The following is a 26,085-nucleotide window of genomic DNA, read 5'->3' on the forward strand; positions in this document are numbered from 1 at the left end:
TGGTCCAGTAATGATTGCTTCCTTCCCCACTTGCCTTTCAGATCTAGAGATGCTAAGCTCTGGGTGCTGTGCCCTGCCTGACCCTTCTGTAAACCATCCCTGTGAGAAACTCTTTGAGCTCAACCCTTTAGTGTCTGCCTCTGATTTCTGGACATTGACTTATACATCTCTCTTCCTGATATCATCTTCCTTCCTTCCTTCCTTCCTTCCTTCCTTCCTTCCTTCCTTCCTTCCTTCCTTCCTTCCTTTCTTTTTTAAAGACAGGGTCCTCGCTGTACAGCCTTCTCTGACCTGGAACTCACTGTGAGACTAACCTGGTCTTGAACTCACAGAGATCCCTTGGCTCTGCCTCCCAGGTGCTAAGATTAAAGGCACATGTCATTGTGCTGGGATCTACTGTAATCTTAATTATCAAATCTGGCTCTTAGATACCAAAGTCATTGGCTTGACCACATCTGAATGGAATTGTGTCTCTTCAGAGAGTTGCTTTGCATCATCTTATTTCTATTATTCTTCTCTATTAGATTCCAAGTCCCAGATTGGATGGGAGTGAAGAGAATTATATAGAGAAGTCTATCTAATATGCTGTTTAGCATCCAGAGGTTATAACAATTTATAACTCCTGAGGTCAAATAATGTATATAGAGAAGTGCGTGATTTGTGGATATCATGTGTCTGTGAGTGTTAATGGATTTCATAACCTGTCTGTGTATGCTTATAGTCATTTGGTTCATGAGGCAGTCAGTAATGGCCTGGGGGGCTGTTGGAAGTAATGCGCTGTACTAGGAACATGGGCTCATGTCCTTCAGAATCAGCGGTCTTTTAAAGGACTAGAGTACTAGAATATTTAAATGGAAGGGATTCCCACAGCATATCTAATCCAATTTCCTTCTTCTGAGGTGAAGTTCAGGTTGAGAAGTTCAGAACTTTTGTCTGGAGCAAATTTAGTAGACGGCAGGGATACTTCCAGATTGGGTATTCCAACTGTCTCGCTAGGGTCCTTCTCCGCCTTTCTCCGGTCACACCTCCCGGTCATCTCCTCTGTGTTTCTGCGGCAGCAGCTGACCTGAATCAGGTGTCCCTAAAGACGCTCTGCTTGCCACCCCTTATTGCTTCCCTCTGCTGCAAATGCAAACCAGGCAGTCATGCTCTGAGCTCATAAAAGGGCCTAATGGGATACAGACGGTAGATTCCAACCCGAGCTCCAGCATTGGTGCCACATGCGCACTGTTGAGAGAATATTCAAGCTGATCCACAGCAACTCTTGGACATAACTCCCCGCCGACTTTAAACCCGGAGCAGTATTTTATGTGGGTGTATGAGGTGCTGGGGTTGGATGGGGTGAGTTAGTCAGAGGCTCTGCTAAGGGGAGCCAGACTCCTGCACTCCTCTGCAGGAGACATGGTCTCTTTCAGCTAGGCCAGGGCTGCTGGCTGAGGCAATCCCTCAGGGGATGGGGGGCATTTGTGCTTGTGTACACACACACACACACACACACACACACACACACACACACACACACACACACACACACCAGCTCTGTGAAGGAACAATTGGCTTTTTATGGGTCCAGAAACCATAAGGAATCTTATTCTCTCTAAAACGAAAACCTTTGACTGTGAAATTCCTTGTTTGTTTAAGGTAGACAAGAAAAGCCTTTCCCTAATGAACAGAAACAATGCAAACTAGGTAGGCCACTGTAGGAAAGCTCATGTCTGCCAAGCCAAGATTACACCTCAGCTCTGCATGCTGCAGCCTTTCCTGTGTGGAAGTCAGCTGCAGGCCTGAGGCAGCCTTGTCCCACACCAGTGAATCCTGAGGCTAGGAAGGCAGAGAAAGAAGGGAATATAAGGATCTCATGTTTGCATTGCTTGGTGTTACCTTTGTAGTTCCAGACCACAGGCTCAGAGGTACTGTCTAAACAGTTACACGGGTAGTGTAAGGCGGGATGATTCACTGTATCCATATACAATTACACAGGTAGCACAAGGCAGGATGATACACTGTATCCATATACAGTTTTGCAGGTAGCTTAAGGTGGGATGATATACTGTATCCATACACAGTTATAAGGGTAGCAAAAGGCAGGATGATATACTGTATCCATACACAATTGTACAGGTAGCATAAGGCAGGATGATACACTGTATCTATACACAGTTACACAGGTAGCATAAGGTGGGATGATACACTGTATCCATACACAGTTACACAGGTAGCATAAGGTGGGATGATACACTGTATCCATGGGTGTCACTCCGTGAACTGTGTAGCATTTCTGTCTTGGTTATCTCAACTGCAGAGTAGAGATGAGGTTGGCCACATCCTCATGAGTTAGTGTAAGAACTGAATAGGGTCCAGCATGGAGGTCTTCAGTATTGTGCTGGGCATGTGGCTTTTGGAAAGTGTGACTCCTGAGCCCCTTGAGCTGGGGCTTTAAAATGCTTCTTTCTCTGCTGTTCTTTGTCACTTTGGAGCCAATTATTAAAAGGGCCCCAAATCAGTTTCCTCATTCATAAAATGCTTCTTAGGTTAAAGATAAGCTTTCTTAATGGAAAGAAACACAAAAGAAATTGAAGCAAGTTTCTATCATTTAAAAAATCCTCTTTAAAATCATTATTATTGTTGTTAGATTTATTTATTTTATGTCCATGAATATTTTGCCTGCTTGTATCTATGTGCACCACATATGTGCCTGGTGACATTGGAGGTCAGAAGAAGGTATTGGATCTCCTGGAATTGGTGTTACCTGCCAATTGTGAGCCACAGTGTGGATGCTGGGAACTGAACCTGTCCTCTGTAATAGCAACAAGTGCTCTTAACTGCTGAGCCATGTCTCCAGCCCAAGTTTCTATTTTTGTGCTATAATTAATTATCAAGCTCCCAAAATGCTTAGTCTGTATACTATTTTATTTATGTATTTATTGTAGCTTTACTGGGGACTAAGGCCTTGCATGCTAGGTAGGTGCTCTGCCACTGAACTACACCTCCAACCTTATATTCATTTTTTTCCTTAGGTAAGACTAGACTTGATTTGCCTTTCAGGATTTTTTAATAGATTAGACAATTTATAAAGAAAAGAAGTTTTTATGTGGTTTGCTTTGTTTGGGGTTTTTATTTTTAGGGGCTGAGAACTTCAGGATTGGGTGGCTACATCAAGCAAGGATTTTTTTTTTCATTTATTGCCTCTTTATTTTATTTATTTATGTTTGTTTTTATTTTTTAATTTATTTTTAAAGATTCATTTATTTATTTTGCATACAGCATGTATGATTACAGGTCAGAAGAGGGCACCAGATCTCATTACAGATGGTTGTGAGCCACCATGTGGTTGCTGGGAATTGAACTCAGAACAGCAGTCAGTGCTCTTAACCTCTGAGCCATCTCTCCAGGCCATACAAGTGCTTTTAACTGCTGAGCCATCTCTCCAGTTGTAAGACAGGGTCTCCAAGCAAGGATCTTATAGGAACTTTAACTTATGTGGGATGGGGAGGGGCCAATGGACGTGTATGAGAGAAAAAACAAGGGTCAGGCTCACTTTATGCTAATCACTTTCATGGTAACTAATCTAGCCCCTTGAGAGCAAAAACTCACTCACAGGGGGAAGGCATTGGTCCATCCATGAGGCCGCAACTTTCAAGGTCAAAACACCTTCCCCAAGCTCCACCTCTAAGACTACCTCACTGGGAATCCAGCTTCCACTGACTTTTGGTGGGGACCACCATATACAAACAAGAACATTAGTTATGTTCTAGCCATGGCCCTTAGTTCTTAGTTCGGGCTCTTCTGCTTCCTGACTCAGAAGTATTTTTCATCATTGTCAATCTCTTCCCCCTCTCCTCCTTTCCTCATCCCTTCACAGGGGAAATCACTGACCGCTCGGAGCATCATGTACAACCGGAGTATTGTCCACTGTTTCATTCCCCTTTGGTCAGTGATACAGGTAATGGCCCTAAGATATTGGGCTCTTCTTTAGAACATTCTAGAAAAATCTCCGAATTTCTTACCGGTGGCTCTTTCTGGCTCACATATATATTGGAGGTGCCTGTAGCAGTGCTGGAGTTGATTTGACACCGACTCCTGATGCCATTTCCTGGGGCAGCTGCGGGTAGAGTGGACTGAGTCTCAGCCCTCCAGAAAGCAGCGATGGCATGGGTAGGACTCATGCCCGACACTGTGGTTTCCCAGAAATCTGCTCTCAGCAAATACTCTGCCACTGTATTTCCAGGCCACTTCCCATAGGTTATTTTTAGCAGAAAGAGGGAAAGCTGGTGGCTGTCAGCGTGGCTTCAGTGTTGAGTAGCATCTACCTGGCGAGAGGCGTACCTTTTGCTGGGTCTTCAGCACCCAATATTTTGGATTCCTCTAGAGTCCCACAGAACGACCCTGAGAAAGCCCACCTACAATCCTGTGCCACGTCGCCGTGGCTGCCTGCTGAGGGAAGAAAGGCAGATGACAGGAACTGTGTGAAATGAAGCCAAGCCATTTACCACAGGTGCCTAGAATTAATGGCCCTGCCCCCATAAGAAGGTTGCCATGGAAAAGAGAGCACTGTCTCGCATTTGAGGCTTCACAAATTCCCCCCTCCTGCGAGAAGAGCTTATGCTTATTTTATTTTGGACATCAAAGGATTTAGGGAACACACATTGGTCTGGACTGACCTTAGTCATTGCTGTTTTAGCTGCTAAAGGAGGTCAACTGAGGTAATAGTATTTTTAAGGCAGGGGGAGGGAAGGTCTTTTAAAGACATCTTAGAATATTCCAGGGCCTCTGACCTCATAGTAACAAGTGTTGGATTTCTTTGTAAACAAGACTTTTAAAGATCATTTTAAAATGGAACAAGTTAACAGTCTTATTTAAGTAACTTAGATCAAGGTGAAAAGGGTGTGTCCCGAGAAGCTCGCAGCGAAACTGTCATCACAGGCATAAATATAAAAATGCTACTGATACTGAAGAATTAAGTAAATGGCCTGTAGTACAAGAGCCAGAGACCAGGGACACCAGCATCTCGGTTGGCATTAATTTATATGTTGATGTATTTGTGCATGCATTTTATATGCATGTACTTTTGTGTATTGCTATGTAAAGATACTAATGTAGATCTAATATAATAGAACATTTATACCCAGTAATTTGCCGTTCATTTGCCTCATTTTAATCTATTTATCCCCCAAGTTTTTGTGGCTGTCTTTTGAATGGGACAATAGAGGATCATTTGTATTTTGAGTCACCTTCTGATCCCGTGGAAATGTCAAGAAATATTTTTATGATGTATTACCACTTTGGATCATTGCTTCAGTAATTTCATTCATTTCTCATTTGAACTTTCATGGTTTGCAAGAGCCAAAGCAAAATATAGTGAACAGAAAAATAGCAAATTAAAATAACTCAAGTAACTTGTCTCTCCAATTGGTGAGGGACTCTGCAGCAGGAACGGTGAGATTGATATCGGAGGTCACCTTGTATCCAGGCGTGTGCGGTGTTTGGAGATGGGTTGAGTGTTTCAGCTACTGTGATATGTGGTCAGCCCGGACCGGATGCTGTGGGTCACAAACCAATGCTATGGGTATGCAGAAATCCTCCTCGGGGGTGACTCAGTCTCATCCTGCCAACCTGTGCTTTCAGTGCAGTGAGCGGGAGGATTTCCCTGAGGAAACATTCCAGTCTAAGGACAGAGCACACTTAGGCTCCTGTTCCTCTCCCAAGCAGGAGTGTGGGTGCATGTCCTCCCAGCAGGGCACTTTGCCAGAGAGTCATCATGGTCAGGCAGGGAAATTTCAACTAGGGGGGAAAATGTCCAGAAAGGAGCCACCTCATTGAAGAATTTTATCTTCTCATGAAATATATTTTCCCATAGATAAACTCAAGATGCATTAAATTCCAATGTGTTAGTCTCAACCAACTTATCATGGACTCTCCCTGCCCCAGAGCAGCTTTCCTGTATCAGTGGTACAAAGTTGGGGACTGTTTTAATTACACAGAGAGACTGTGGCTGCCCCCAAACTTATGATATTGGTGTATAATCAGAATTCTCTAGAAGCAGAGCAATCTGTATGTATAAACGCCTTCAGGTTCTCTATACACACAGACACATGCACTTGGATACATTTTATATGTGTGGGGGTGTTGGGGAGACAGAGAAAGGCTGAGATTGGGAAATCATATTACACAGTTATAGTGACTAGTAACTCCACAATCTGTGGAGCAGAGCAGAGGCAAGGAATTCAGGAGGACGTTGATGGCGTAGTCCTCGGCTGAAGCACCACACACAGGGTAGAAAAGAGAAGACGAAAACATACACGTGGTGTCTGTGTTGGGGTCTCGAGGACAGTGGTGTCTCCTCTGGATGTCTTTGTCCTTTCTCTTAAGATCTTTGACTACTTTGCGGTCTTCTGCCCACATCCCGGGTAGAGTAGGAAAGGGGGAGGTGGCTTTATTCAGTCTACTGACTTGAACATTGATGTTAGCCTAATGTGGTAGTGCATTTTCTATAATCCCAGGATTTGGGAGGCTGAGGCAGGAAGGATGTTGATTCCATGGGATTCTATGCCAGCTTGCACTACAGAGTGGGCTCTGTGCTTGCCTGGGTTCATAGTGAGTGGCTGTATCTAACTCAGTCGTTTCACCTCCTCTGCAGCGTGCCTTCATAAGAACATCTGCACAGCTATTGCACTGAACAAGTGGGCTGTGTAGCCTAGCCAGGACGACCTGTAACATTAACCATCACAGCTGGGGTCAGGAACTTCATTTTTCTGCCCTGTTTCTCTCCTCTATGTTCAAGAATGAGCTGCGAACAATAAAAAACGCTCTGGAGGCTGTTGATAGAGGAAACTCTAGATTTAGCCTCTGGGAACTCTTAAAAGACTTAAAACATGAACATGCAAAGACAGTCTAGCATAGCCCTGCCACAAAGATCTAATAGACATACCCATTCTGTTGTATGCACTTTGGGCTCAGTTTACTCAAACAGAAAATGATAGTTTTCACTAAAGCACCTTCATCCTGGGAACTCTGCTCCCACTCACTCCCACTTCCCATCTTGGTTTCAGACGGTTCAGATAGACGTGCTACTTGGAGATAAACTGCACTTTTCATGCATTTTAATTGACACACGTGATATCAGACCATACCAAATCTCGCTTCTCTGGTTGTATCTCTTTTCTCTTGAGATCTGGACATGTTAATTCCCAATTACTTCATTCCTGTTGACTACTTTTTTTTTTTAATCTCTAATTTCTCTGTTTTTCTCCCAGTGAATTTTTTTTTTTTTGGCTTTCATGTAGAATGCATATAATTAGATCTCTACTTCACTCTAGAGGAAAATTCGAGATGGATTAAAAGATAAATTTAAGTAGATTAAAAGTCATGGCAGGGATTAGCATGTTCTTCTTACCCACATACATAATCCTCAAAGACATATAGGTCGCTGCACAGTTGTTCTGTTGCTGTGACCAAATACCTGACAGGAATAATTTCTACAGAAAGGGCGCTCACTTCGCTTCATGGTGGAAGAGACACAGTCCATTATGGCACAGAAAGCATCGTGCTGGGGCTCCTTGTGACTGTGGGAGCTCCACACACAGCTTACTGTGCCCCAGAGGACTGTGAAGCCGGGAACTGGGAACAGAAGTGGACTGGCTGTCACCCTCAAAGCCTTCTCCCCAGCAACCCATGTCTTCCCGCAAGGCCCCACCCTCTAAAGGTTCCACGGTCTCCTAAAAACATGTTGCTAGACGCTGAAGACCACGCATCCAAACCATAAGCCTACAGAAGACATTCCACGTCCAGACGATAGTTCACCGTTAGACATCTGTTCCAGTGTGATAGTTTGCTTCTTCTGTATAGATAGCATCTTTTTGTTTCTTTAAAATCCGGTCTCGTGGAGCCCAGGCTGGCCTCAGGTTTACTATGTAGCTGAGATTGACCTTGAACTCCTGCTGCTCCGGCCTCCACTTTGTACGTCCTTGGATTCCAGGGGTGTGCCACCGGGCTTGGCCTCTCACCCCATCCATCCAGGTCTTCTTCCAGGCCCTTCAGGAAAGGTTTGTCCTTTCTCACCAGCGGTTGTAGACTTGTGCTGCCCGCTTGCCCCGAGAATGCAGTTCATCTCCAAATCTGGGCTCCCTGTTTCCAGCAACATTGTGGCTTCCTTGGATTAGGTTCTAATTGTATAGAGGTTGGTCTTGATAATTAATGTCAATAACTGCAGGCCTTCAGTATCGTCTAAATCAGTGGTTCTCAACCTGTGGGTTGTGACGCTTTTGGGGGTCACATATTAGGTATCTTACATATTAGATATTTACATTACAATTCATAATAGTAGCAAAATTATAGTTATGAAGTAGCAACAAATAATTTCATTGTTGGGGATCACCACATCATGAGGAACTGTATTAAAGGGTCACAGAATTAGGAAGGTTGAGAACCACTGATCCAAAGGGAAAACTGTAATTTTATTGTCATCCACAGCTGAGCAAATTTCCCAGAGTATGAGGCAATACTAAATGTTCTGCCTCTAAAGGCGGACTATGTGCCAGATCACAGCTGGGCAGACCAAGTGATGTTGACCATGGATGTTGAGTCATGGATGGTGACCAGGTAGAGCCTCAAGTCTAAGGCTTCCTTAACTTCTCTTCCTTTCTCTTCCCTTCCTTTCTCTTCCCTTCCCTTCTCTCCCCTTCCCTCTCCTTTATTTTCCTTTCCCCTCCTCTTTCTGAGGCAGATTTTTACTGTGTCTCCCTGTCTGGCCTGAAACTCACAGTGTAGACAAGGCTGGCCTCGAACTCACGGAGATCGGCTTGCCTCAACCTCCTGCATACTGGGATTAAACATGTGCACCGCCATCCCAGCCCCAATCCTCTTTTTGCTTTTTATTTTGAGACAGGGTTACACTAAGTTGTTACACTAAGTAGCCTTGAATCTACTCTGCAGCCCTGTCAGACCTTGAACTTGAAACCTATATCCTCCCAAGTACCCAGAATTCCAGGCCTGTGCCAACCTGCTCTGCTTAGACAGCTGGGCTCTGCTGTGAGAATGCAGAGGATCCAGTGTTCTCACCTGTCTGAGTGAAGTGATCGGTACCTCCCTGTGTCAGGGAAAGGGCTGTCTGATAAAGTGTAGCAAACTGGAATGTATACTGGTGGGGTGGAGGGTGAGGCTCAGTGAGGGGTTGCAGGTACCTGACCCAGCTGAAATTTTCAATGGGTGTTAATTATTACTGTGGCACCTGTTGCTACATTTATACATTTCTGCCATTTTGAAACATCTCTTATCAGTAGTGTAGGGTTAGGACTGGTTTAGACCCATCATTGATTTATCAGAAAGTACCCCTGTTTTGGAATTCATTTTAGAGTGCTGTGTTTTGCATATTGTATTAACAGTGCTTCTGATCAGGTCCTGCCTAACAATCATGCCAGAGAAAAGGAAGAGTTGCTTCACAGAAACTTGCTTTGCGAACTTTGCTGAAAAGCCTCTTTTAATATTGAGATATCTTACAGCTGTATATTAATCTGCCCTGGCCAACTGAACTGGTTTGTATCTTGGTTTTGGGTCAGAGAGAAAATACCATGACTGTGATGTGTGCGCTTGACAAGTATCCCAGAACCTCCCACGCTGATGGCTCCTGTGTGGACTGCAGTGGGTGCCTGGGAGTGATGCCCTGGCCCCTTCTCCATTTGCTGAAAGTGTCCTGGGTTCATGCCTCCTCCCAAACAGCTGGCTCCATCTCTTCCCAATGTCCACTGTCACTCAGCCTGTCTTCTAAGAATTTAGCTTTAAAAACACTGTTCTCCTATTCTGAGACTTGAAAGACTATAAATTATCTCAAGACCATGGGTAGAGAAAGTTGTTAAGGGGGGTGCAGGGTGAGTGAAGAGGATAAAGTGCTTAGAAATGTAAAGATCTTGTCCTTTTGTGGTTGAGAGGCTTTGCTTTATTGGGATTTGGTAGGTTTGGCTAGAACTTGGTGTTTAAGTCTATGTTGTTAAGCACAGCTCTACCCCATTGGCAAACTGTATAGACACGATACTGTCTAGCAATGACTGTGGGCTTGTGGTTGGACAGTACCACATACAGTCATTCACTGATGCTCATTCCTTTTATATTCCAATTCATGTCAGTGCTGGACTGCCCAGATATGTATTAAGAATTCACAGTTCTCCTCTGAGATGACCTGGTCACTTTGATTGCCTCCCCTGCATCTCTTCTCAGCAAGAGAAGCCAAACAGCCATTTTTCCTAAGAATGGTCAACCACTGGGGGATATTGCTCAGTGGTAGAGCACTTAACCAGAATGCATGAGGTCCTAGGTTCTGACCCAAAACAAAACAAAAACAAAACACACACACACACACACACACACACACACACACACACACACAAAGAATGGTCAAATCATGCCAGGTATGGTGTGCATAATTCTAGCCCTTGGTATGTGGAGACAAGAAGGTCAAGAACTCAAGGCCAGCCACAGACAGACATGCCCAACTTCTTGGCAAGTGGCATGACATTGTCATCCACAAAGCCCATAGGTCAAGAACAACATAATAGAGTTTAAAAATGCCTACAAAAATTTAATTAAAAAATGAAATAAAAAACCCTCAATGTTTTAGGGAAATCTGTATTCACTCATTGCTGTTCTTGGCCGCAGGTAGCACACATGCCACAGAATGAGCAAATATGGCTGCCGTAGTGAGTGGGGGGCCAGCCTGGGAGTTACCAACAACAGGATGGTCGAAGCAACTTCAGCAAGACACAGACCAAGTTTGTCTACTTGTCGTTCCTTCTGGCATTTTCCTTTTTTCCACTTGCATACACCGAGGATCGAAGCAAAGACTACACGTCACACGTGCTTGGCCAAGACTCTCCCTCTGTGCTATGTCACCAACCCGATGATACAGACTTTGCACACTGTCCCCTGCCTGCATTTTAAACGCCTTTTCCTTTTCTTGTCCTTGTGGTGTCTCTTGAGATCTATAAGAATTAGTGTTTTTCAGAGAATCCTTTTTAGATGTCTTCTTCTTTGTCTGTATATCTGCAGTATCTACTAGATTAGAAACGCAACCCTTTCTGTTAGGGTTAGAAGGGTGCCTTCAATGCCCAAACTGAGATGATTCAAAACCATGTTTGACTTCGGTTCTAATAAAGACGGGGTTCTCAAATTGTACATCACTTCCTCAGAGACATCTGGTTTTAGAAAGTCAATATGGTGATGAGCCTTTTTTGTTTTATACTAAAATCTATCGCTATGTTTCAGATTTGGTCAATTTGAGGACAGACCTTTTCGTAACTATTTGAATCTCTTATCCTCTAACTCACCTATGCCTCAGCCTTCTGCCTGCCATTGATCTCATCATAGCCTCTCTGGCCTTCCCTATTAACAGATGAAAGCAAAACCTGCTCAAAATTCTATGCACATCATGCTTTCTCTTTTGTGCTTTTCCGGAGTGGCTGTAGTCTGTATCCTCGTTTGCAAAGACCCAAATCTGATCAGCAGGAACTATATTTTGATTGGCTGTTGGACATTCATAGCTCTGTAACTAAATGGTTATTGTTCCCTGGAGTGGTGAGCCTGGGCCAGAACATGGCCTTTATGATTTCAAGGGGCCAAATGGAAGCTGTGAATGTCCTGGCAACAGATTGAGTAAATACACGCTCAGAGACAGCAGTAGGTAGGTGACCTGCTGGCACATAGCTGAAGGTTCCCTATAACCCCGCGGTTCATCTAGCATTCCCTATCATGATTGGATTTAGTTTGCTTTGTAAATTAGGGTTCTTCTCTCAGGAGTGCATTTTCTACAATGCTGTTCATATCATTCTGTTTTCTCATATTTAATAGTCCTTAGTCTGGGTCTGTCTCTTCACTGTGGATGTGCAAATACTCAGCCTAAGAGTTGACAATTTTGCAAGCCACCATGACTAATAAAACAAACTGTAGCAATCTTTCTCGTCAGACTTTCTTGGACCACCAGTCTCATTAATTATGTAAGCTTGGCCTTAACTTAGACTTTTTCACAACTAGCTCTTGTGACTCAAATTAACCTGTTTTGTTTTTAAATTATCTATGTTCTGCCACGTGACTCGGTTACCCCTCCTCAGTAAGGCACTTCTAACTTGCTTCAAGTCTGCTGGCGAAAATCCGTGTACCTAGATTCTTCTTTCTCTCTCTCTCCCTGGAAATCCTGCCTATCTTCTCCTGCCTAGCTATTGGCCATTCAGCTCTTCATTAAACCAATCAAAAGGTGCTTGGCAAAGACACATCTTTGCAGTGCAAACAAATATTCCACAACGACAAACTCCAGTGGTTTCCCTCCTGTGGCCTTATGCAGAAAAACAAACACATTTCGATACTCATCCTTTCTATTCTTCAGGGTTAGAGCTTTCTTTCTTTTCTAATATTTTATTTATTTTTATGTACATTGGTGTTTTGCCTGCATGCATGTCTGTGTGATGGTATTGGGTCCCCTAGAACTGGAGCTAACAGACAGATGTGAATTGCCATGTGGGTGCTGGGAATTGAACCCAGGTCCTCTGAAAGAGCAGTCAGTGCTCTTAACCACTGAGCCACCTCTCCAGATCCAGGGTTAGAGTTTTCCATCATGTCCACTCTATAGAGCAGGAAACAGGCCTTGAAACCCCACAGGGTTCAAGGCCTGAGGTTGAAGTTTGTACTCCAGGAGATGAAAGAAACAAAACAGACTCAGGATGTGTCTTAGTCAGGGTTTCTATTGCTGTGAAGAGACACCATGACTCAGACAACTCTTATAAAGGAAAAACAGTTCATTGGAGTGGCTTACACTTTCAGAGGTTTAGTCCATTATCATCATGGCAGGAAGCATGGCAGCGTGCAGGCAGACATGGTTCTGGAGAAGGAGCCATCCAGATCACCAGGCAGCAGGAAGAGAGAGGGACACTGGGCCTGGCTTGAGCTTTTGAAACCTCAAAGCCACCCCCAGTGACACACTTCCTACAACTCTAACAAGGCCACACCTCCTCACAGTGCCACTCCCTATGGGTCTATGGGGACCATTTTCATTCAGACGACTACAGGATGCCTCATCTCTTGTTGAGGTTTTGCCGAGGGGCCCTCAAGTGCCATCACCAACCGAAGAAGCACAGGGAATCTGCATCCAGGAGGAGCAGAGGCGGCCAAGGATCTTTAGCAATGCCCTTGTCCTGTGCTCCATATTTTAGACCACCAACCAATGGACAGCTGATCTAGCAGAGCTCACACAGGTGAACACAATGGAGTTTTTAAAAACTAAAGCCATTTGCTGCATTTTTTTTTTTTGCTCATGTGGGTGGCTTTAGAGGTGATAATTGACAGTTATCTAGCAACAATTAATTACTGAGACCCATCAGAGCAGACCCAGCTTGTTGTACAACACTAGTCCCCAAACACAACAGCCGTCTCCCTCATCAGAAAGGCTATGGCTGCTTGCAAGCAACCCCCCCCCCAAAAAAATCAGTGCCGTTGACTGTTGAAATCCTACACAGAAGAGGGGACTGGTGGGGGTCATGGGACTCTCCCCTGAGATTCCAGCCATCCCTTCTCCTCCTAGACAGCCATGTATGATTTTGCCTAATCTCACATGGCCTCGTGGTCTCTGGGGCTGCTAGAATGTATAGACCATAGAAGGCTAATTTAAGGAGGCTCCATCTATGCTGGGGTTACTTTTTGGTGGTGCTACTGCTTTAGGGTTGCCCACACTCCTGTATGGAACCCCATACCCATACCCTATACATAAGCCTGGTAAGCTCTTCAGTTCTCCATGTTGGACTTTGGTAGAATTGTACTTTGGCTTGTCACTGGTATCCTATAGGTAGATAGATGCTTGTCTCTCTAGGGAAAAAGTTTCTGAAACTCTGGGTCTTAGGGAATCCTCAGGGTTCCCTGCTCTCATTTAGTTTAAATTCTAATGAGGAGAAACAGAAAGTTAATGTGTTAATGAATAACCAGGCAATGGTGATGAATGCTTATTGAATGTGGTTTTTTTTTTTAATGAAATTATCAGTTTATTTATAGGGCTTTCTTTTTCCTTAATAGGATAAAAGTACACAGACAAGATGATGAAGTGCCCAGTTATGTTTCCAGGTCAAATCGGAATCACGCTAACCTCTAACTGAAACCCTAGGCTGGTTCATAGACTCGGACCTGAGGTCTGGCTGCTTCTATTTCTGTTAGGCGGCCTCAGGCTCATCTCAAGCTGATCTTTTCCTGTGTCTCTTCATTTGTTACCTGAGGGAGTTGGACTAAATCTGTAGCTGTAAATTCTGCTCTCGAAGCCAAGAACTCCTCTGCTTCATCCATGTCCTCTCTTTCTCCTTCTTTTTCCTCTTCATCTTCTTCCTCTTTCTTTTTCTTCCTTCTCTTCTTCTTCATAACCAACTCAGTTCACTTAGTGTTGTTGGCATGTGCGTGGGTGTGAGGCCATCCATCGGAACATGGACAGCCTATAGCAACCACTGCCCCTGGAAAGACAACTGCCTCCCCTCCCCCAGGAGACATTAACTGCCCGTAACTCTTCAGCTGGGGGGTTCCCTGGACATTTTGATCCATGGTTTATGGAATCCATGGATATAGAATCTGTGGATGGGAAGGGCTAACTACTTGAAATGGCAAGTCCCAGGAGGGAATATGCAATGGCAATAGAAAAAGGCCAGAGCCCTTGGCTATCAGGGCAACGCCAACCTTAGCATTATTTTCCTGCATCTCCGCAGCATCCATTGTGGACAGTGTGGGTGGTAAGGTTGGCCTTAGGGGAAAAACTTGAAGAGGTGATAGGATCAAGTCTAGTTAGTTAGGGGGATGGGTATCTACATGCCATCAGTGAGAGTAAAGTTTGTCACAGGTATTTTGTCCGGATGTATTAAAATTACACATAGCCTTTGACCGGAGGCTCACCTCTCTACATGCGTGCTGGTGAAATGCTCGCGTTTGAGCACGGGTTCCCTCTGGAACGTTTGAAATGGGGCAACGTGAAAATGAAACATTTATCAGTGAGGGAATAAATAAAATATGCCAAGCCTGCGTTTCTGAATGCTGTGTGGCAGTTTTCAGAGAAGTGGGTTTCCGCGAGCGGAATGATCGCACCATCATCGGTGGTGGAAAGAAAAGCTAGGCGCAATCTGTGACTAGTTAATAACAGGTGAAGTTGGGGTTCTCACACACTATATAAATTTGTATCCAGAAGGAAGTGGGGAAGAGAATACGGTTAGTTGGAGAAGAAGCATACAGATGTGAACATACATCTTAAGCCGTTAATGATACCTTAATGCACAGCACTACACTAACCAGGTTCTAAGATCGGTAGACTCAAAGGTTTGATTGACAGATGCTCATCTGCCTGCAGTGGTCGCTTCCTCCCTGACACTCCTCCTTCCTCCAGCACAGGGCCCTCTACTCCTCCTCCCTTCCTCTCTCCTCCTCCTTCATTGAGGATCTGCCAGCAGGAGAAATTCCTCCCTTTGCCCTCCTACCCTTCTGGAAACTGTGGGTTGGCAAGTGCCCATTAAATGTCCTGAGGCAATCTCTCTCTATGAAGGATGCTGGGAAATGTGGGCCCTCTGTCACATCCCAGGACCTCCCTGTGGACCTCTTACACAGCCCACAGTGGCCTTCCATTCCCAGGTCGGAACCAGGTAATTCCCACAGGAGAGCCCAAAGGTATTTCTGCACCTCTTAGCCCTTGGAAACATCTGCTGCATGCTTCCTGGGTGTCAGACTCCATGGCGGCAGCCTTTCAGACACTTAGGGCCAGATCTCCCTTCCACGCCTGAATCCTGAATGTGCTGGTATGGGCCAGGCTCATTCTTGATGGGGACTTTTGTATAATAGTCACACTCATGAGCTCTGAAACTTCTGCAAGGGTTCTAAACACAGACTTGGCTGAGTCTAAATAATCCAAATAGTCAAAGAAAGATTATCCATAGACTATGGTGTGTGGGGAGAGGCCGTGACAGAGTAGGGATTGTGTTAGGAAAGTGACTCGACCTTCAGAAATGCACAGAGCATTAACTGCCCAGAATCACTCTTTGGAAGAGGGACTCGGGCTGTCGGCAGAGGCCACCGTGAGATTCCTTAAGTGACCTCCAAGCTGCTACATGCTTGCACCATTCTGACTTGTCTTGCCTTTGCTGGGGGGGGGGGGCAGACCCCTAGTGGGAGGGTGGCAGTGTCTCCAGTAGGAAGGGCTTTGGCAGCTGGAAGGCCCCACTCCTGAGATCTACAGACTCTGCCTCCCTCCCGACATTAGCCTTGCTATCAATCGCACATTGTTCTTTCTGAACAATGGAGGTGATTTTTCAATAGGAATCTGACAAAATGTAGTAGAGTTTAAAAAAAAAAAAAAAACAAAAAAAAAAAACAACCACATCCAGTTAGGGGGCAAAGTCAAGGCTGCCAGAGGCAGAAATGCAGAGGGCTGCCTGGACATGCTGTGCCTCAGAGTCTCTGTCTTCTGCTTCAGTCTTCAGTCTTAAGTTTTTCCCTTCAACTTTATCTAAAAGGAAGCTAACACAGCTTGGCCCACCGAGGGCCAGGCTTAGCTTTAAAGGGTTGCTTGGCTAAAAGGCGGGGAAGGAGGGAGGGAGGGGCAATGTGCATTGTTAACTTCAGACACACACACACACACACACACACACACACACACACACACAAGCCGCTGCCGCTGCCGCTGCTGCTGCCGCCGCCGGGTGTTTGGGAGAACATCAGAGAGAAGCATGTCCACATCCAAGCCTGGACCCAGGAGTATAGCCCTTTCAGGCCATGGAGAACAGTGAAATTTGAATGGAGCAGAGGAAGCCCGTGGAAGCTTCTCTGGCTAGGAATATATATGGGTGTGGTCAAGACAGTATACCGGCATGTGTGAGGTAGTGGGGCCTGTGTGAGTTTTGTTGTTAATATGGTGGTTTTATACTCTACAAGTGGCATTAAATTAACTTGGGGAGGTAGGTGGGCCAAAGGCGTGGTTACAAGACCATCACTCTACAGCAGGTAGTAGTCCGTCAAAATTGTTGATGAGAAAGCTTTCCTCAACACTAAGAGAAGCCGTTGAATTTGCTCTAACTAGCTGCTCCCCGGAAATCTTTATGAAAATCTCCAGGAGGGACGGGAAGTCAACGTGGAGTGATCGATCACAGTGCCTAGCATCTTGCCATTTAGGCGAGCGGTCCATTTTCTTGCGGATGGATAAACACATGTCAGACTGAGCGGAAATGTTCAGAATGGCGACCTTCATGCCCTGAGCTCGGAAAACTTTGGACTGACCTCCAAGGGTGTCTCAGTTTCTCCTTCCTCGGCTTGTGCGACCCTCCTCCCTGCTTCCCCCAGTCACGCACATTCTGTGAGTTGTTCTAGTGTTTGTCTTTGAAAAGATTGATTTATGCATCTGTACAGGAAAATCCCAGCGCCCTTCCCTCTTACTGCCATAAAGTTGCCATTTAATGAGGCGTTTAGAAGGCCACCCAGCCTCTTGAAATCTGAAGTGTCGCACTGAGAGATTGTTACCAACAAGTATTTACATTGGAGCCACAGTTTTAACTCTCTTTGGCAATTGATGAATTTACTACAAGAGCCAATAAATCCTTGGACAGATGAAGAACAGATTGGAGGGGGGGTGGAGCTTCTGTTTGGGCCATTTTCTTTTGGAATGCTTTTAACACTTGGCCCTGGGAGGGTTGTGTCCTTTTGTTAAATGTTCAAGTCAGCCATTTCTGGGGCTGTGCCGAATGGCCTGTCAGGCCAGCATGGGGGCAGTGGTTAGGTTGTCCTGGGCCCTGCTGTGTGCAGGCCTAACACTGCCATGGAGAGAATGTTTGAAAATGCATTTTCTTAAAAATGGGACTCAGGCCTGCATTGGCTGAACTGAGTACCACAGGCTGTGGAAGCTGAGGAAGGAAAGTCCCTCACATGCCTACACTGTCTTACCTATTAGAAGGAAAAATTGCCGCTTCTGAGGGTCTAGAAGTGGGCTTGGTTGTGGCTTGTACAGGTGCTATGAAAGGCTTTTTTTCTCCGTGGACATATATGGAGCATTGCCTTCTGAGTGTTTACAGGACTAGGATGTTCAGGTTGGTTGGTTGTTTTCCAAAGGCATCACCTTCTATATCCCAGGCTGGCCTCACACACAGGTTCTGTCTCGGTCTCTCAAGTACTGGGATTCCAGGTGTGAATGCCTACCACAACTGACTTGTCTCACCACACCCATTTCCACTCCAGATTGTGAGGGCAGGAATCCAAGGGGAACTTTAGAATGGCATCATTCAGTGGAACTTTCCAGAAGAGGGTACTGTTTTCTCTCTGAGGTGGCCAATATGGCAGCCATTAGCCCCATGTGAAATGGAACTTGCATGACCACATGATCAAATTTTGTTTTTATTTATTCTGTGCAGTACTAGGGCTCCAACCCAGGGCCTCTTGTATGCTAGACAAGCATGCTACTGTTGACCACTGGCATCCCTGAATGTAAGCCACCCCATCCAAGGACTCCAGTCACATTCCCATTGATCTGTGTCCTCAGCCTGAGGACGGAATTCTAATTTAAGTAGCCACGTTTGGCGATTATCAATAACTATATCAGCCAGCACAGTCTTTAGAGCTCTGTATTTTCTCTCAAGACCTCTGTGATAATCCTTTGATTTTTCACAGCCTGCTCATGAAGGATGGAAAGTTTGCTAAGTAGTTCGCTCCTACTAGGGAAACAGAGTCCCAGAGAAGACAAGTGAATGGCTCACTAGAACCTAGACCAACATGAACAGCAAAGCCACGTGTGGAGCCAGACCCCTCTCGCCCGGACTCCCACCTCTTCCAGCCCCTCTGAGCTGACTTTACGTGTTAATTGGAAGTACTACTTAGCAGGGGACCCATCCACAAGGAGAGAAAGCTTTCCTGACATCTGGGATCTTGGCAGCGGGCCATGCATTTAATCTTTCTGCTTTAAAAAAAAACCAAACAGGCTTAATGAGCGGCAAGAGTTGGGAAATCCCTCTGGGCCCTTAAATCCAAGGAGGGGTTTCTCAGGAGCCAGAGGAAGTGGGCCAGACAGGTAAAGCAGGTCCCCTCCCCTCTGGCTTCAGTTGCATGGCCCTGTCTACTGTAGTTACAAGCAGAGACGGACCTGCGGTTCTCCTTTCCTATCCCTAATGCGCTGTAAAAAGCCCAGACCCCAGGCCACATGCCATAGACTTGGATAATCACGATTTTATCAGCGCCTCTGGCAACCCCGCCAGTGCGCCTCTTGCTGCTACTGCTGCGGTAGAGGCCAGAACCCTCAACCTCAAGTGCTTTAATTGGTTCCAGCCCTCTCCTCACCCGCCCTCGGTCTTGCTGCTCCATCTCATGCTTGAGGATTGCACGGGAAAGCTAAGTGACGCTTCTCTTTCCGAGGTGCCCCCACAGCCGTAAAGATGGCTTGACGGGCAGGATGCTGGAGCCGTACGGTCTGGTTTGGAACGCCGCCGCCGCCTCCTCCTCACCAGCATCATCAGTTCTCAGGAATCCCTGTGGGGATTTAATGCTGGGTTGGCTTCCTCGCTACCTCCAGTCATTGACAGCCCCACCCTGGGTCCCGGTCATGCCAATAAGCTCAGAGGAGCCAAAGACTGGCAAAGTCGGTGCGGCAGTTAACGAGCCGACGAGATAATTAGGAGAAGAAAATTGTGTGTTTATCAAAGTTACTCCCCATCCTTAAAATTCCTGGCAAAACCGATTTCTGAATCAGTCCTGCGACAATCTACCTACAAGTGCCATAATGGATAAAGGGAAGATGACCTTAAAAACAAACTTCAAAGAGCAAGCATCGACATTTATTCACTGTTTAGTGATGGCGTGGTTAGAGAACGTATCATGCCAGGACACTTCTAGGAGTGAAAGGAGGCACCGATAATTATACCAGTTTAAAGCAAGGTGCTCAAAGACCAGAGCAAGGGGCTGGGTGGTGGTGGTGTTTGCCTTTGATCCCAGCATTTGGGAGGCAGAGGCAGATGAATCTCTGTGAGTTCGAGGCCAGCCTGGCCTACAGAGCCAGTTCCAAGATAGCTAGGGCTACACAGAGAAACCCTGTCTCAAAAAATAAAAACAACAAAAGGAACATGTCCCGTGTGCTTGGGTTGGGGCACAGGAAAAGGAGGCTTCGCATTCCTGTCGGGGAGCTCACAGTCTGGTGGTGGAGACAGGCGTGGAACACCTGCCATCTTCCAGAGTGAGTGAGGAGATAAATAAGAAGATGTTTGAGAGGATAGAGAAGGGATGGTTTTGCAAAGAGAAATTGACCTTGGGGGCCAACTCTTGGATCCACTGACTAAAAGGATTCCTTTTGGGAGTTATCTGTATAGAGCTTGGCTGGGTCAAATATTGGTGAATATTACATAGACAATGTCTTCCTGCATCCACACCATGCTTAGGCTTAATATAGAGCATGCATTGTGGGGTTAGGGAGAAGGAAACGTTAAGTAGGTACAAAAATTATTTTATTCTTGGGGGTTTTTTGTTTGTTTGTTTTCAAGACAGGGTTTGTCTGTGTAACAGTTCCAGCTGTCCTGGAACTCTCTTTGTAGACCTGACTGGCCTCGAACTTACAGAGATCCACCTGCCTCTGCCTCCCAAGTGCTGGGATTAAAGGCTTGTGCCACCACCGCCTGGCTAAAAATTAATTTTATTATTATCATGTGAGTACGAGTGTGTGCACCATGTCATGCATGTGGAGGTCAGAGGCAACTTCTGTGAGTCAGTTTCTGTCTTCTAATGTGGGTGACGGGTCTAGAACCTTCCATTGTTAGGCTTGTCCAGCGAGCACTTCATCCACTGAGGCATCTCATCAGCCCTGAGTAACAAGTTCAAAGGGTCTAGATGACTTTGTAGTAAATGTGGTCAGTTATTCTGAACGCTAATATGTCAGTCAGGCTGCATCTGTTCTTACCCTGTGTCTGCCTTACACTGAAAACTCTTGAGATACTCAGGAGGGATGTGTGTGTGTGTGTGTGTGTGTGTGTGTGTGTGTGTGTGTGTGCGCGCGCGCGCGCTTGAATGTGCATGCACATGCACACACACACATGTATGTCTATCTGCTGCAAAAATTACAAAACAAACCCAAAAAGCCTTCAGTGTAGGCTTTGGCATTTGCCCCATGAACTTGTCATATAGACCCAAAATTCTCAGATCTAGTTTGAGATACGTGCAGTATGTTTTAAAGGTGCTCCAGAAGATTGGAATTTGAGCTGAAGTTTTGACTAGGTTTTCAGTCTCCAACGTGCTGGACTCTGCGGCCTGCAGCTGTGTCTGGCTCTCTCTTCAATGGGTCAGAAGCCAGGCATGGTGTAGAGTGATTTCAACAGTGGTCTCTGGCCAAATTCTCCTAAGGCCAAGATGCATGGAGAAGATTGGGCCCGCCTGACTTGTGTTTTCCTATCTCGACTTTGGCTTTTATGCATTGCAATACTAAGGTCATAATAATTTTAAAATAATTTGAAGGGGAAAATTCCCCTCAGTCCTACCACCCAATACATATTAACTGTAGTTTGCTCTTCCAAGTTTTTCCAGACCCCTGTCTGCCTGCTCACTTATAATAACATGGTAATTATAGTGTATTCTGATTTTTATTTTGTTCTGGCTTTTCCATAGCCCGGTATTAAGTTTGGAGTGAGCTAGTGAGTCTCAAAGTAGTGAACGATAATGTTCTAAGTGTGGTTTTATCTTCAGCCCAATGAATCTGTAATGAGGTAGGAGAGAAATGTCCCAGAAAGTGAACCAGAGGGTACTAGAATACTCGAGTGCCTTTTTGGAGTACATTACCACATTGCCCTTCCTTTGTTCTGCTAAGAGCAATGAGCTGAGTGCTTATGTCTCCTAAAGTCTACATGCAGAACTTCTGTCTTTAAAGGAAAAGGGGATTTTGGGAAAGTGATAAAGCCCTGCAGCAGATTGATGTTTGTGGTGGTTTGAAAGAAAATGGCCCTCAAAGGGAGTGGCACTATTAGGAGGTGTGGTTTTGTTGTAGTAGGTGTGGCCTTGTTGAAGGAAGTGTCACTGTGGGGGGGTGGGATTTGAGGTCTCATATATACCCAAGCCATGTTCAGTGCCTCAATCCACTTCCTGTTGCCTTCTGCTCAAGATGTGGCCAGTACCACGTCTGCCTGCACGCTGCCATGCTCTCCACCATGGTGAGAATGGACTGAACCTCTGAAACTGTAAGTGGGCCATCCCAATGAAATGTTTTCCTTATAAGAGTTGCTGTGGTTATGATGTCTCTTCATAACAATAGAAACCTTAAAACAATGCTCATAGGACACCTGGTAAGAGACCTTTCTACTCTGCCTGTGACGATATAGCAAAAAGACAGCTAGGTAGTTAGATGTGGCGGTACATCTATAATCCAGCATTTGAGAGATAGGCATAGGATTAATGTCATTTCCTAGCAACGTAGACAGTTTGAGGCTAGCCTGGGATACATGATACCCTAGCTCACCATCTCTTAAAAAAAAAAGTTATTTATTTAAGTTTTGAAGGTTAGTTTTATTTGTCAAGTAGACATAACTTAGACACAAGTGAGAAGAAAGTCTCCATGAGGGACTGTCTGCATCAGTTAGCCTGTGGGAATGTCTGCAGGGGGCTGGCTTAATTGATGTGGGAAAGTGGGCAGCACGTTCCCCTGTTTGGGGCCCTGGACTGTATAAGAATAGAGTACTAGCAGAGTACTTAGCATGCATGCATTCCCTTCTCTGTGCTCACGACTGTATGTTGCTAGAGGGCTTCTCTCCAGGTTCCCCAAGCCCCGCAGTCCCACAATCCACGTATAAAATAATCACTCAGACGCTTATATCACTTATAAACTATATGGCCATGGTAGGCTTCTTGCTAACTGTTCTTTTATCTTAAATTAACCCATTTTTATTAATCTATACCTTGCCACGTGGCTGGTGGCTTACCGGCGTCTTTACATGCTGCTGGTCATGGCGGCGGCTGCATTGTCTCCCTCCTCAGCCTTCCGCTTCCCAGAATTCTTCTCTCTCCTTGTCCTACCTACTTCCTGCCTGGCAACCTACTTCCTGCCTGGTCACTAACCATCAGTGTTTTATTTATATAGAGCAATATCCACAGCAACTGTGGACTGTGGTGTGACTAGCTGCTTCATGTTCCCACCCTGTCTTCCCCGAAGTGGCGACTGTGGCCTGGAATCATGAGCTAAAACAGAGCCTTTCTCCTCTAAGTTACTCCTTGTTGGGGATTTTATCACAGCCACTGAAATGAGACCAGGACAAAGGTCCTCCCCAGACACTGCTGGGGTCTTGATCTTGGACTTTACAGCTTCTAGAGCTGTGAGAAATGCCTGTTGTTGCTAAGCCACCGGGTTTAGTTTACGGTGTTTTGTTATGTTGCTCAAATGGAGCAAGAAAGCAACTTCTCTCGCTCCCTGACTTGTCCTCTGCTGAGGTGTGTCAGAGCCAAGTTCTTCTACTATGACTAAGCCAACGGGACAACTTTGAACTCCTTTCGTGACCTTGCAAAGGCATGTTGTATACTCCCTTCCTCTCCTCCCTTTTACTCAGCCAAGAAATAAACAATCCCCTTACACACAGAGTCACATGCACACAAACACACATACCACATGCACACACACACATAGAGTGCTTGCCGTGGGGAAGCTTGGTCTTGGTTGATGCTAAGAGAATAAAATCTGTCTTCTTAGAACCTTTCAAATGGGCTTAAATCTGTAAGCATTACCTATGCAGGGCCTGAGAAAACAGCAAGCACTACTTTTATGGCTTAGCAGCTGAGATGTGGAAACCGTACTCTAGATAGCTCAGCACAGCGTAGCTGAACAACACACATCACTGGAAAGGTACAGCTAAGAATGCTGGGGACAGGCACACTGACGGAGTAAAGCTGAGCTTGGCCTAAAGCAGCAGCCCATCTGAACTAAATGCTGCTGCTCGCCTTGCAAATCAGCCCGTGGAGTTCAGAGAGTAAGTCCGTTTGCACCCACGGAGAGTCTGTGTCTGCATCGGTGTTCATGGATAATGCCAAGGTCTGCCCCCAGCAGAAGTAACTGGGTCCCATTAGACTGTGACCTTGCTCCTCACCTGCTTAGCTTCTTAGCTGCCCTAAGGTATGTAGAAGGTATGGATGGAGCAGCAGACATTTACTTTCAGGTGGTCCTGGAATGTGGGGAGGACAGGACAGATGTGCCCACATGTCTGTTTCTCATGAGGACTCTCTTCCTGGTTGGTGGATGTTCGCCTCCTCACTGTGCCCTCCTGTGCCAGGGATGGAGAAAGCAGCCTCTTAGCATCAATTCCCACCAGGAAGCAAGCTCATCATGAAGGTCCACCTCTATAACCTCATCTAAACCTAATTGCCTCTCAAAGGTCCTCTCTAAACGCCTTCACGTTGCTGTGTTTTGGGTTTTCCTTCAAGAGTCGTCAGCATCCTGAGTCTCCACTCAGCACACTGCCCAGGTTATTGTGTGTTTTTTTCAGACCTACTCCACACCATCGGCACTCTGCTGCTCCGAGTGCCTGTCAATCAAAGTCACCCACTAAGTTCTACTTTGTAGCATATTAGAGTTTCTCTAGCCAAACCTCCAAATCTACAAATTAGAAGCATGATGAAAGTATCTGGGAAATATAATTGGGTGACATCCTTTTCCTGTTTGAAAAATATATATTTATAACACATGGAGATAGTCTATATTTCTTCCATTTTAGTTTATTTTGCTATGATCCTTATTTCCACTTAAATTTAGGCAAATGCCAGGAGTTGGACTTATAAGAGTATTAATTTGAGAATCAGAGGCCTGTGGTTTAAGATGGCTTCTTGACATCAGCTTTAATTTTCTGTGCCTATTAAAAAGTGAATGAGAACATTTTTCGCTGCCGTATGGAGTAGGATACATAAGCCTGCTACCAAAGTAAGATCTACAAAAAGCTTGGGCAACATAATGCTACATGAAATAGTGTAGTTAATTTACTAATGGGACGAGATCTAATATGCTGCTAATAATACAGCAATATGCGATTAGCCATTAGTATTTGGTTTGTTAATTTAGGTTACCTACGTATTAAAGTCGCATTGAGGGAACGGGAAGATGGCTCAGTGCTTACTGCTCAGTATCAGCATTGGAGCTCAGATCCCAACACCCATGCTAGGCGGCTTACAAACCTTGTAATTCCAGCTCCAAGGGATCTGATGCCCACTTATGCACACACATGTGCATATATAAACACACACACATAAGATAAAATATAAATAAATTTATTTTTAAAATGAAATCCCATTGAAAATTTAAATGACGTTAATTTTGAATATTTCTTTTTCTACCCATATAGCTTATGGAGCAAACTTAGCCAAACTCAAAGTTATATTTTAAATCCTGTAAGTCAGTTTTTCAGGGATTATGAGTTCACTTCCATCCTTATTATTAAAAAGATGGCAGCTTTTATGCTCTTGTATGATCCTCTCTTGGGCTTTTTATCCAAGTCTGCAAGTGCATATTCACATAACCCTGGCATGGTTCTCTACCCCTTCGTCTTCTGAATGCAAACAGCTTCCATTTATGTATTATCATAGATACCTTTTACATCAACTTCACTGCTCCTTAAGTGACCCTACAAGATAGATTCCTTTATCTCATTTTATGGAGAGAACTCACATCCAGAGAGGTTGAGAAACTTCCTCAGAGTGACAATTCATGAAAGGTCAGGTCAAGATTCCAACCCAGCTCTGAAGCTCCAGGGTCCATGATTTTAACCACCATGCCACTTTGTCACTGGGAAATCCAGCCCTGGAGGTTATGAGACCATTTTCCCTGGGAATAATTCTTGCATTTCACAAGTGTCTTCTCCTTTTTTACTTTAAACTAGATCTGTATATATGTCTAAAAGTGCATTGAATCAGAAACAATGACATCATCTCCAAAGTCATGGGCATCAAAGAGAAGTTTATCCCTTGCTCTCAAATATAACAGTTTCCTCTTCATGAGGGTAATTTTAAGGAAGGAAAAATAATGTAGCCTTTTATTTTGCTTACCCGAGTATACAAACCTAGTCAGTTGGTGAACACTGGCTGGGATGACTGCAATATATATATTTTTCA

At 45.0% G+C, this 26,085-nt stretch overlaps 1 protein-coding gene and 1 long non-coding RNA gene across 6 annotated transcripts in view; both read left to right on the top strand.

Annotated features, from left to right (window-relative positions):
- Positions 1-26,085, top strand: part of Pdzd2 (PDZ domain containing 2) — a 384,162-nt gene that overhangs the window by 195,575 nt on the left and 162,502 nt on the right. The window lies entirely within an intron of this gene.
- Positions 185-18,949, top strand: LOC143268642 (uncharacterized). The gene is made up of 2 exons (XR_013044689.1): positions 185-3,943; positions 4,370-18,949. It is a non-coding gene; the product is annotated as an uncharacterized LOC143268642 (long non-coding RNA).

Source organism: Peromyscus maniculatus, chromosome 15, assembly GCF_049852395.1.
Source record: "Peromyscus maniculatus bairdii isolate BWxNUB_F1_BW_parent chromosome 15, HU_Pman_BW_mat_3.1, whole genome shotgun sequence".
NCBI lineage: Eukaryota > Metazoa > Chordata > Mammalia > Rodentia > Cricetidae > Peromyscus > Peromyscus maniculatus.